This window comes from Dama dama, chromosome 23 (genome assembly GCF_033118175.1).
Source record: "Dama dama isolate Ldn47 chromosome 23, ASM3311817v1, whole genome shotgun sequence".
Lineage (NCBI taxonomy): Eukaryota > Metazoa > Chordata > Mammalia > Artiodactyla > Cervidae > Dama > Dama dama.
In genome coordinates, this window is record NC_083703.1 from 32892151 (window position 1) to 32906114 (window position 13964).

Below are 13964 nucleotides of genomic sequence, written 5' to 3' on the forward strand. Positions count from 1 at the left end.
TCCAAATAAGGTACAAAGTCAGCAATGGCATTTTTTGTTTTTTTGCATCACAAATATTTGACCTAGGAAAATGTTATGTATTGTGTGATTACAAGTTATTAACACACATAAACATTAGCTTTTAAAGGTTAGTTTTTTCTAAGCAACTTTTTTCGTATGTGTCAATGTCAGTTACACGTGTACAGTATTTTACATAGTTATATAGAACAAATTCAAAAATAAAATGAATTTTTTTTTTTAGTGTTCTTGTTTGGACTTTAGGAAATTAGATATCCTGCTGGCATTAAAAATTCTTTCCTAAATTAGTTTATGATATTTCATGGAATCTCATTAAAAGGCTTTTGTCAAGTATTACATAAAGTAAATAAGCTTTTTATAGAGGGAGAAAGACAGAATTTCCAGTTGTTTTCATTGGTTGTGTTATATTCCCAGCAGGAATAGTCAGTTCCTTTTTAGAATCTTTTTTGCTATCTCTCGCTGATTTTTTTAAGAGTAATTTCAGGAGTGAATACTGGTTAGTTTTTATCAAAACAAGCAGACAAACAAAGACAAAGCTCTTTACGTCATAGTGAGAATCAATTTTGTGTTTGTATAGGTAATGTTTCTTCTTTATTTTTAAGAGATTACTTACATTCTAGTTGTTCTTTGTGAAATAATTTAATATCAAAACATCAGGATACTTTTATTTCATTGACATGGTTGCCAAATTTAATTTACTTGGAGGGGGAGCAGGCAGGCCAGTGGGTTTCCTTTGGGTTAAGTTAAATATGCATTTGCAATAGGAAGACTTCTGGTATCTGGACTGGAACTTTATTAGGCTATAAGTTAAAGTGTTGTGCTTTTGCTTAGCTCCACAAAACTGAGGAGTATTTCTCCTCTGCATGCCTTTCATGAACTTGAAAGAGAATCATCTCCTTCAGGTTTTCAGTATGAAGGGAGCAAAGTTCTGTTTTTATTTCAACTCTTATTCAGCATTTGTGTCTAACTATGCTGATTTGTCTATTCGAAAAGCAAAAAATGTCCTCCAAAAAAAAATATCCTCCAGTTTTTACTTGCTCAAGAATACTTACTGGAACATAATTCTATTTATGCTTTGAGTGGGGAGCACTAAAATTAAGTGTCTAGTTTATACCAAATGTTTGTTTTATGTATATTGTAATTCACAATGATCAGGGAAATTGGTCATGAAAATTAAGCAAAGGAGGATAGATTAATTGCTGAAGGAGCTGAGTTTAAGTAATATGTTTTAACTGTTTTGTCAAACACATTTTGAGATTAAAAACTCTGAAGTATTTTTCATTTTTGACCAAGAGGTGAGCATTATTACATTAAAATTGAGTAGAATAATCTAAATTATTGTGTATAGTATCTTTTGAAAGTCATATTTCTAAGCTTTTTTATATCTAGTAATTCACATGTTTATTAGTCAAATGCTGTGTATAACTCTTTTTTTTCTAGATATTTATTCCAAGAGCTGTGGTTTGAGAAATGTAAAATTCTATACAGAATGAAATCAACTGAAGAGAAACATGAAGACTGGTTGTGGTTCTCACAGATAATTCCTGTTTATTGGATTTAAAATGTTGTAACTTTGATGACCTGGAGCTCAGAGTACAGGGAATTTTGCTGTCGGGCATTTATGTGTCCTAAAAATCACTATGCAGCATGCATTACTACACGGTAAAAAAAGCCTTAGAGTTTATGGGGAAAACCCATCAGAGGCACAACATTGCAGAGCATCTGCAGTAACATACTTAAGAATAAAGATAGGAACCTAATATAAATAGTAGCACTGTTTGATGTCTTAAATGGTTTACGAAGACATGAACATTACAGTAAATATGACGCTTTACCTTGACAAAAAACCTAACGTGAGCCTTTGGGAGTGGATATGGGAAGGATTTATTTGTGAATTAACATGCAGATGGGCATAGGGACTGCTAGAGTAGGAGAGCGGGCTGTGACACCAGATCTGGGTAAGGGTGACTCAGCCCTGGGTGAGCTGAGGGTGCTTGCTGGTGGTGGGGTGAGGCGTGCCCGCATGTGGGTTTTGCCTGTCTCTGCAGGTGTTTTGCATGTTCCTGCGTGACTCAGTTTATCCGGGTGCATCTTCTGCATTTCACCTACTGTTTCTCCTGAACAAAGCCACGCAAACTGAAATTTGCATTTTGCTCACATTGTTCCTTAAGTGTATCACCTCCTGCAACAAGTTTTTGTTTTCCAAAGAGCAGTTATATCTATACTGACTCTCAAAGTCATTGAGAGGTGGAGGGTGAGTGGCTAGTCACCATTTATGTCTAACTTAAAAAGAAAATGTTTTTAAGGGATGGAAAAGAATCAGGTATATCTAGGATATAAAATGTTCTTTCCTCTTTACAAGGTAGAAAGGATCCCAGTAGAGCATGTGAGCACGTTCAGATTCAAAGAACTGTGTTTTGCTGAAGTACAACCTGTGAGATTATATGACTGACAACGCTGCCACCTCCCTCCAAAAAAAGAGGAAGAAAAGAGGAAAATTAAAGAAAACCATCATTTTCTGAGTTAAATGGGCAAGGCCATCGGGCCATTATTTCCACTGATTTTTTTAAAAATTAACTATTGATTTGACTTTCAGTTGGCTGACTTTTGAGTAAATGCACCAGGATTTCCAGGTTTACTGCATTCTAAATTTTTATATTTCATAGCACTTAGTAGATATTTATTTAAATAATTTCATAAATCAGGAGATGCAAATGCAAGTCACTTATAGGTTCATTTTGACATCAGAGTTTTGTTTTCTTGGACAAAATTGCTCCATTTCTTTCTAAAGCATGCTGTGTTGGTGAGTGAGCCTCCTAGAGGTGATATCTCCGTCAGCCACATTTTCCACCCCGGCTTATTGCATTAACTTTTCCTGGTCCTCAGCTTTATCATCTATAAAATGAGAAAATTATGTCTTCTTAAGTTCTGTTCCAGCTGCTGTTCCTGCAGTGATGTAAAAAAACAGTGTCACTTTAATTTTATTTATTAAACAAGCACTTGCATTGTTCTTACTGTGGGATGGGTACCACTCTTAAGTGCTTTTCAAATCATTCATTTAAAGTGGGCTGATGGAGAGAGGAAACCAAGGCAGAGAGTTTGGTAATTTACTCAAGGTTGTCCAGCCAGATGAGGGCAAGGCTGGGACTCAAAGCTAAGTAAAGTTTGTGCTCTTATTCATCAGCTTGTCTTTAAAACGATGATTCAAAACTTTCTAATGTATGGAAACTCCAGAAGCTACAGGGGAGAATGAGGCAGCCCCTGCTCTCCAGAATCTTCACATGAAGGGAGAATTTTTACTGTGTGTGTGTGTGTTTATGTCCCACAGAAGAACTCTAAAGTAAACACTTGGTGAGACTGCCTCATTAGAATGTAAAAATAACACATTTTCAGGTTAAGTAATTGGTTCCAAGCTTCCAACTGGCTTATTTAAGATTATTTAAATAAACCACAGGGTTCCAGTCTGATGGTGATAAACTTGGTGAAACTCTTTTAGGGTACTGTGGAAACATGATAGTTAAAAGGCTGACTTACTTGATACCTAAGATTAATCATACTATGTGTAGAAATTAGAATAGTTATGTGGAATCATTGAAGTTTTCAGTCAACCCAAACCCCTTCTATGTATATTAATATGAACTTCTCGTTAATGGGAGATGCCTAATAATGGGATCTTTTTCATATTTTTATCTGTATTGTACCTAGAACAATATCTTTTCCACTGTACTCACTTAAATGTTGAGTAAGTGATCACTTCAGCATTATAGTAAGCACGATGAGTCTCCGGAGAGCTCTGTGTCCCTGTCAGGGGCCTGCCAGAAAGTCAGATTATACGCAGGAGGTCAACTAAACAGACTTGCAAAAGAACACCTTACCTGAAGACTGAAGGAGCCAGCAAGGAAAGTGGAGGCATCCTTTACTGTCAGACCTCTGAGTCAAGAGGGGTAAGTGTTACACGGCAACACAAGGTGAGAGCTGGACTCGTGGAGGAGGGACAGACGGACAGAGCTCTGACTGGCACAGTGGTCAGGAGAGAAGGACGAGAGGAGTCAATACCCTAGGGTCTCCCACTGCCGTCTGATTTCTTGCCAGTCATCTCACTGGCCAAACCCAACTGGAATACAGAATGATGGGGGCATGGGTGAGGGGATGGATGGAGAGTAGCCAACATAGTAGAAACATACCTGGGTATGTGTTTGTCCCTTCAGGCTGCTATAACAATACCATAGCCAGGGGACTTTCCTGGTGACCCAGTGGTTAGGACTCCATGCTTCCACTGAAGGGAGCATGGATTCAATCCCTGTTCAGGGAACTAAGATTCCACATGCTGCATGGCAAAACAACAACAAAAAATACTGTAGCAGTGAGGAGATGGAAATGACATAAATAACAAATTTATTTCTCAGTTCTGGAAGCTGTAAAATCCAAGGTCAGGATGCTAGGAGATTCAGTTTGTGAGGGCCTGCTTCTGGTTCATATCTTCTCACCATAACCTCTCATGGCAGAAGAAAGAAGGGAGACAGCTCCTTGGGGTCTTCTTAGAAGTTATTAATCCCATTCACAAGAGCTCTGCCCTTGTGACCCAATCACTTCTCAAAGGCCCTACCTCCAAACACAATCACCCTGGGGCTTAGAATTCCAACATTTTGCAGGGAACATAAGTAGTCAGTCTAATGCATAATTGAAGCAACCCTTGTCATTGAATGCAATTTGATTCACCACTTGCAAAAATATTTTAAAAATTTCCTCTGTCAGTTAAATTATCGTACATATTTTATAAGAAGCCAAGCATGTTCTAGGTGATTTCCAATTAGTTGGTTAATCTTCCTATTGCTAAGAGTTTATATAAAGTACTGAATTCAAATTATCAGTAGGTGGTGCTGCTGAGATTGAATCTAGAAAAATCTATAGTAGACATTTCTTGATGATTAGGATTTCAGACAGGTTATTTAGGAAAGAGTGTTACAGAACCATCAATTTGTGATTTATTGTTTTTCATAGCATCTGAAAAACATCAGTTTTTAGGATTTTGATTTACTTAATGTGTGGAATATTCTGGATTTGCCCAACATAGGGGCAGCAGTGGATGTGTCTCCACAGAATCTGAAGGATGAGCTTGTTATAGAACATAACCACTGATAATTTTCTGACATGCTGTACTGGGGTTTACCACTTATCTTGTTTTAATTTAATTTTTGAGATAGAAGCAATGAATCAATGCATATCAAGATTTTTTTAATTAAAAATTTTTTAAAGTCTATTGATTTTTTTGCAGTATTATTTGTTTTTTTAGTTTTGGGGCTGTGAGGAATATATGGGAATCTTAGCTCCCTGACCAGGGATCAGACCCATACCCCCTGCATTAGAAGGTAAAGTCCTAACCATTGAACCGCCAGGGGAGTCCCTCAAGATTTTTTAAGTGATTCAGTTTTAATTTCCTGGAGAAGAGAATTGCATGCAATTTAACAAGTGCCCCAGACGATTGTCCTGGTAACACTGGTTTGGAAAATGCTGATATGCAACCTTCTTTTGGCCTAAGTTTCCTTATCCATTTGGCTTGAATTTACACAAACATTCTAGGTCACAGTCACATTTGAAAAGGTAAAGAAAGCTTTGGATCTTCTCCCCAGAAAAATACCCCCACCTAGAGTGCTGCATATTATTTCAGGTGTTTCCAAGATGCTTAAAATCCATCTATATATCCTGTCTGTGAACCCCTGTGCTGTAAAATCTGTTTAAAACTCTTCAGTCTAGGCATCAAGGGTTGCCCCAAGCTTGGCCCATCCTACTGATGGACCCCTTTGCCCCATTATTGCCATCAGAGCTGGGAGCTGTGAAGATGAGCAGATTTTAGATATTGTGTTCCTGAACACGTGGAAAAGCTAAATTCACAGAACCTGTATGCTTTGTTTACAATCCATAGGAATTCTTCAAAACACACAAGAGAGTCAATTGAGGAAGTCATCTAGGCAGGCTTTCATATTTTGCAGTCATTGGCATCGTCCAGAAAAAAAAAAAAGGAAAAGGAGATTGTGTTGATCTGTCAAGCCACCTTTTTCTATTAGACTCAAAGACAAGCATCTTATTTCGAGCATAATTTTAGGGCCATGGCATCCACAAGAAAAGTTGTTCTGCCAGCCTGGTGGTGAAACATGGGAACTCCTGACAGAATTCTCCAGTTTTTTACCAAAGCATCCTTTGACATCACCAGGCCTGGATTCTGCCAGCGGAGCTGCCAAGTCACTCAAAGTTCTTTATTATTGAGACTAAGTTTGTTACTAGTCAGAATCGATTTAGCAGTCTGCTGCTGACTGTTAACATAAGTTCAAAGTGTTATTATCATTACAGAAGAAGGTCTGTAGACTAAATACCTTAGGTCAGATCCCAAACAGATATAAAAATAGAAATCATATCCAGGCCATTACCTCTGTGGTGGTGATTTAGATACTACTTTGTGTTTACTTCTGTATTTATTATAGTGATTAACTAGCTGTTTATATGAAATTGGTTTATCCAAGCTTAAGTATTAAAGGGTGAAAGAAAACTATGTTGAGTGGCAAGACAAAGTTTTTAAAAGCACATGTAGACCAGTTCTAAAATATAAACAGTTCTTTGTATACATGAAATGATCATTTATTTCTCATCATCTCGCTTTAGCAAAAGTGTGAAGTGGAAAATGGAATTCAGCAGATGTTTGAGTACCAGGGAGATCTAACAATGACTAAGTGAATAGAAAAAAAGCTGGCATAGTGGGCCTGACTGCCATCTTGTGAGGGTCCTTTTCCAGGGTTGGCCTTGACTGGCTTTGGGAGCTTGGATTTGGGGAGGGTTCCCACCATTCTCAGAATGGAGAAGAGCGGCACGTTGGGCCCAAATTATTTGCACAAATGATGTGGTTTGTGCTGATCACCTGCTTCCTTCTGGGAGTCTGCAGTCTGGAGACATGCCAAGTAGGACTTGATCTGGGGACATAATCAGCCCCAGTAACAGCTCCAGGCACCAAGGGTAGTGAGCTTTCTTGGTTGGCAACATTACACACGTGTTGTCACGCCTTGTTGCTGGGGGAATTAAACTCGTCCTTTGTGACTTTGGTTTGAGGACTCATAGAAGCCCATACCTGGTTTCCCTTGACAGAGCCCCATGCACCTTTTTTCTTTTCTGGCTTTGCTTGAAGTCCTGTCAGTGCAATAAATTACAGCCATGAGTGCAGTGTACTGAGCCCTGAGAGTCGTCCTAGTGGATCATCAAAACCACAGGTGGCACTGGGGTCCCTTCAACACCGCAAGGTCCTGTCACTGCCTTTGGGAAGGTCACAAATGTGTAAGGAAAGAAAACATACATTTAAAGCTATAGCACAAGGTAGAATTTAGTAAGGTGTTCAGTACTACAAGAGGAGATAAGTGCTAATATTGCACCTGCGGAGTTAGATACAGGCTATAGTCATTTCAGTGTTGGGAACAAAATTTTTTCTTCAACTTCATTGCAGTAATAAACACAAAAAACCCCACATAATTAAAATATACCCTTTCATGAGTTTAGGCATGTATATACTCATGTTACCATCCCCACAGTCAAGGTGATGAAAATATCCATCAGCTCCAAATTTTCTGTGTCCCTTTGTTTTGTTTTTGTGATAAAAACACTAGACATGAGATTCACCTTAACAAATTTTTGAATGCATGATACTTTATTATTAACTACTGGCACAATGTTTCAGAGCACGTTTCTGGAACTTACCATCTTGAATAACTAGCTCTATACCCATTGAGTGACAGCTTCCCATCTCTTCCTCCATCTCCAGGTACCACCGTTATATTGTCTGCTTCTTGACGTCTGACTATATTACATGCCTCACATAAGAGGAGTCACGCAGTGTTTGTCTTTCTGTGACTGACTAATTTCATTCATCATGTCTTCAATATTGTTGCAAAGAGTAGGATTTCCTTTTAAAGGCAGGATAATATTGCATTGTGTATACATTCCGTATTCATCTGCTAGTGCACATTTGGGTTGTTTTCTGCTTCTTGGCTGTTGTGAATAAGGCGGTGGTGAATGTGGGAGTGCAGATTCCTCTTCAAGATCCTGATTTCAATTCAGTCCCAGAAGTCATGGTCATGTGGGAGATCTACTTTTAATATTTTGAGGATGCTCCATAGCAGCTAACCCATTTTACATTCCCACCAACAATGTACAACAAAGACTCCAATTTCTCCGTATCCATCCTCACCAACCATATTTTTTTCCCCTTTATAATAGCTATCTTGACAAGTGTTGTCTTGTTCCAGATTTTAGAGAGAAAATTTTGTTTTTCCACTATTGAGTATGATGTTAGCTATGGGTTTTTCATATAGGGCCTTTGTTGTGTTGAGGTAAGTTCTTCTATACTTACTGTATTTTTTTTTTTTTTTTTTGGAGTCTGGTGAAAAAGTGTTGAATGTCGTCAGATACTTTTTTTGCATGTATTGAAACAATCATGTGATTTTTGTCCTTCATTCTCTTAATGTGACATTGTCACATTGACTTGCATGTGTTGAACTACCCTTACATTCCAGGGATAAGTCCTACCTGGTCATTATGATCGTTTTAATATGCTATAGAATTAAGTTTGCTAATATTTTGTTGAGAATTTTTTATATCCATATTAATCAGGAATATTAGCCTATAGTTTTTTGGCTTTTTTTCTTGTTTTTTTGTCTGGCTCTGCTATCATGGTGGTGCTGGCCTAATATAAAAGTAGTTTAGAAGTGTTCTCTTTTTATTTTCTAGGAGAGTTTGAAGGGTTGGTATTAATTTTTCTTAAATATTTGGTGATAAATTTACCTATGAAAGCTTCTGTCCTGGGCCTTGTTGGGAGGTTCTTGATTATTGATTCAGTCTCATTTGTTATTGATCTGTTCAGTCTTTCTGCTTCTTGACTCAGTCTCGGTGGTTTCTTTAAATGTTTCTTCTAAGTTATCCAACTTGTTAATATATAATTGTTTGTAATAGTCCCTTATGATTTTTTAAAATTTCTGTGACATAACTTGTAATGTCTCCTCTTTCATTTCTGATTTTTAGCCTTTTCTCTTTTTTATAGTTAGTTCAGCTAATGGTTTATTGATTATGTTTATCTTTTAAAAATAACTTAGTTTTCTCTATTTTTTGTATTGTTGTCTATTCTTTATTTCATCAATTTCTGCTCTAGTCCTTATTATCTGCTTCTTTATGCTAATTTTGAGCTTAGTTTGTCATTTTTCTGTTTATTTGAGGTATAAAGATAGATTGTATGAGATCTTTTTTAATGTGTTCATCACTAAAAACTTCCTTCTTAGTACTGCTTGTTCTGTATTCCCTAAGCTTTGGTATATTTTATTATTGTTTTCATTTGTCTCAAGATATTTTTAAGTTTCCCTTTGACTTCTCCTTTGACTCAATGGTTGGTCAAGAATGGATTAATTTCCAAGTATTTGTGTGTTTTCTTAGTTTCCTTTTGTTACTGATTTCTGGTTTTATTTCATTGAAAAGTGCAATAAAATATAGTAAAAAAGATTTTAGTCTTCTTAAATTTGTAGAGACTTGTTTTGTGACTTAGCATGTGATCTATCCCAGAAAATGTTCCATGTATGCTTAAAAAGAGTACATATTCCACTGCTCTTGGTTTGGAATAGTCTGTATATGCTGTTAAGTCAAAATTGGTTTATAGTGTTGTGCAAGTCTGGTGTTCCATTATTGATTTTCCATCTGAAAGATACATCCATTGTTAACATGAAGTATGATAGTCTCCTATTATTATTGGAAAAAAACTTGAGGAACTACTTTTAATATCTCATTGGGCAGGTCTAATGGTGATGTACTCCTTCAGATTTTGTTTTTTGAGGAAAGGCTTGATTTCTCCTTCCTTTCTGAAAGAGAACTTTGTTGGGTAGTCGTCTTGTTTGGTTGGTTTTGTTTTTGTGTTTTCTTTCCCAACACATTGAATGTACCAGCTCACTCTCTTTTGGTCAGCAAGGTTTCAGCTGAGAAGTTCACTGATTGACTTGTGTAGATTTCATTGTATGTGAGGAATTAATCTTTCTTCTTCTGTTATTAAGATTGTCTCTATCTTCAATTTTAGACTGTTTTATTATAACGTATTTTGGAGAAAATTGTTTGAATTGAAATTTTGGGATTGCCTAATAGTTTCATGAACTTGGGTATCCAGATCGCTCTCCAGATTTGAGAATTTCTCAGTCATTATTTCTTTTAGTAAGCTTTCTGTCATTTCTCCCTCTTTTCTTCTTTGACTCCAGTAATGTACAGATTACTTCTGTCAGTGGTATCCCACAGTTTTTGGAGACTTTTGTTCACTCTTTTTTTAAATTCATTTTTCTTTTGCTGCTCTGACTGAAGGATTTCACTGTTCGTGAAACAGTTCATAAATCTCCCTTTCTTTAGGGTCAGTCATTGGAGCTAATCATATTTCCTTGATTATTAATGCTCCTGTGGCTTTATGTTGGTTTCTGTACATTTGAAGAAGTAGACACCTCTTCTAGTCTTTACAGGGTGGCTTCAGAAAGGAAAGCTCTTTACCAGTGAGATATTATGGGTGAGCCATACGGGATGGTATCTGTGGTTGACCTTTCTGATGAAGTCCTTGGGCTGACAGTTCCAGTGCCTGAGTCCATGAGATCAGGCCTGGATCCTAGTTCCACAGAATCAGCTAAGTGCTATGGACCTGAGGTGAGCCCAGTGTCTGGGTCTGGAAGTCCTAGCTTGGTTCTGGGCTGGGCGCCTGGCTTCATGGAGCTAACATGGTGCTGGGGTGGGTTGGGAGCCTGGGTCTATGATAGCTGACCTAGCATGGAGCCTGCTTGGAGCCTGGGTTCACAGAGGCCAGTTTGTTGCCTGGAGCTGCAGATTCCAACCCAGTGCTGGGATGGGTGGGATCTTGGGTTTACAAGAGCCCACCAGAAACCTTGCACCACAAGAGCCACCTGGGGTTGGTGGTGCCCAGGGGCCATGCTGGGGTCTGCAGTGGAGGTGGGTGCTCACTTCACTTCCCTCCCACAGGGAGGATGTTTGTTTCCTTGATGGGCTGCCTGGGTTTAGAGGAGGATCATAGATATAATGTGAAGTTACCTTTCCCACCATCTTCAATGCCTCTTTTTTCTGTGCTCTGCCCAGGGGCTGTCATCCCTCACCTGGAGTGCTTAGGTCTTCTGAAGCTATTTTTATAAATACATGTGGATAGTTGTTCCAGTGGATGTTTCTGGGAAAGGATGGGCACTGGGAATTCTAATACTGCCATCTTGCTGATGTCATTCCATCTCATTTCATTCCTGTCTTTTCCTGATTTTATTTAGTTGTTTATCTGTACTCTCTTGTAGCCCACTGAGCTTTTTAAGATGATTGGTTTAAAGTCTTTGTCAATTTGTGGAACTCCATTTCTTCAGGGTCAATTACTAGAAGTTGATGATTTTCCCAGGTGACTCAGTGGTAAAGAATCTGCCTGCCAATGCAAGAGACAATGTGGGTTCAATTCCTGGGTTGGGAAGATCCTCTAGAAGAGGAAATGACAATCCACTCCACTTTTCTTACCTGGAAAATCCCATGGACAGCCTGGCGGTCTACAGTCCATGGGGTCATAAAGAGAGGGACATGGCTTAGTGACTGAGCACACGTGTACTAGAAGTTTATGTTTCCCTTGCTGATGTCATGTTTCCCTGATTCTCTGTGGCCTTTGTATCCTTGTGCTGGTGGCTCTGCATTTCAAGAGAGTTTCAAGAGGGGAAGGACTTCATCACTATCAGTCATCCAATTCTGGGATCCTCCACAAGCAGGGGCTTTCAATTCCAGGGTCCTTGGGTAATATAATTCAACAGTGCCTATGGGATTTGTGGTTGGACAGGATTGGCTAGCAGGACCTGTAGCTGGGTGGGGCTGGCTGGTGGGCTGTGGGACCATCTATGAGATCTGTGTGCACTAGCCATCCCTTCTTACTTTGTAACAATCCCTAGGTGGTCTAGCTATGCCAGTTTCTTCAGTTTTCTGTATGATGTGAGACAGAAGTGGGCCTCTTGAGCAGTGTCTTGAAATGCTGCGAAAGTTGGATCTGTACCTTGGTCTCCTTTTCTCTGCTAGAGAAATCACGGGCCCAGGGGCTCCTTCTCCATGCTGATGTGCTGGCTTGGGGTGGGGGTTGAGGGCACTGTGAACAAAGTAAAACTGTTCTTGTCCTTTTAAATGTAATTTTCTAATTTTAGTTGTCGTACTCTATCAGGGTGCTGTAGTCTTCTCCCTGGGTTCTGGAATTCTCACAAAGGCATTCTTGTCCGTGGATGGTTACTAAATTGGCATTTCTGTTGGGAGACCAGGGCTGGGGACTTCCCATTCCACCATCTTGCTGATGTCACACCTTGGAGCAAAACTTAAAAGTCTATTCTATTAAGATCTTTTGAAGAGGAACTTCCTTGGTGGTCCAGCAGTTAAGACAACATGATCACAATGTAGGGGATCTGGGTTTGATCCCTGGTCAGGGAACTAGATCCCACATGTTGCAACTAAGAGTTCGCATGCCGCAACTAAAGATCTCACGTGCTGCCACTAACATCCCGTGCCACCAAATGAATAAAAATAAATATTAAAAAAAGGGAAAAAAAACCCTTTGAAACAGTTTTCTATTTCTCTAGCTAGAGTAGGTTCTTCAACTCAAGAAAGTGCCTGTTTTTATTTGGGAAACTTCACCTGAACTTCTAGGTTGACCATGTACCTCTCCTCTCTGCACCCATGATGACTTGGACACACATTTCTCATTGCTCTTGTGCTGAAATGACTCATGGCTCTATCAGTCTCTTCAACCAGATCATAACCTGTAAGGGCAGAGAGCTGTCTTGGTCATCTTTGTACTTCTGCATCAGTGTCATAGTTTGCAAAGAGAGTCCACTCTGTTTATTTGTGAATTCATTCTGTCACTCATTCAACAAATAATTACTGAGATCTTACTGTGTGCTAAGCACTAGCCTAGTATGAGTATATAGCAGATCAAAATTGGTAAACATTCCTGTCCTAAAGAAACTTGCATGCATGCATGCTCAGTTGCTCAGTCATGTCTCTTTTGCAACCCCATAAACTGTAGCCCACCAGGCTCCTCTGTGCACAGGATTTTCCAGGCAAGAATACTGGAATGGGTTACCATTTCCTCCTCTAGGGGATATTCCCGACCCAGGGATTGAGCCTGCGTCTCCTGCATTGGCAGGCAGATTCTTTACCACTGCGCCACCTGGGAATCCCCTAAAGAAACTTATCCCTGGTGGCTCAGCGGTAAAGAATTCACCTGGAATGCGGGAGACCTGGGTTTGACCCCTGGGTTGGGAAGATCCCCTGGAGGAGGGCATGGCAACCCGCTCCTGTATTCTTCCTGGAGAATCCCATGGACAGAGGAGACTGGCGGGCTGCAGTCCATGGGGTCACAAAGAGTCGGACACGACTGAGCGACTGAGCACAACACAACAATCGGAAGGACAAGCAATCAATGCAATGAATAAGTCAAGTAAACACTATGCTATTAATAAGTAAAAAGAAAAACAAAGTAGGGAGAAGAACAGGAAGTTGAGAGGGGAGACTATTGGAATTTTGGGCAAGCAGTCTCACGGACAAAGTGTCACTTATATAAAGACCTAAAGAGAGTGAGGTAGTTGGCTTTGAGGGCATCTTCAGGTGAGAGCAGCAAGGGGGCAGGCTGAGGAAGCCTTGATGCCTAATGTGTTTGAAGAAGACTGAGGAGGATGATGAGAAAGAAATAGAAAATTAAATCAGAGAGAAATGTGCTGGGTTAGGTAGCCACCTTGGAAATTCTGGTAAAGCTGTGGACTTTTACTCTAAATTAGATGGGAAGTCAATGAGGGCCTTTTTTTGTTTTGTTTTGACCATGACACGTGTCATGCAGGATCTTAGTTCCCCAAACAGGAATTGAAACCCATGCCCCCTGC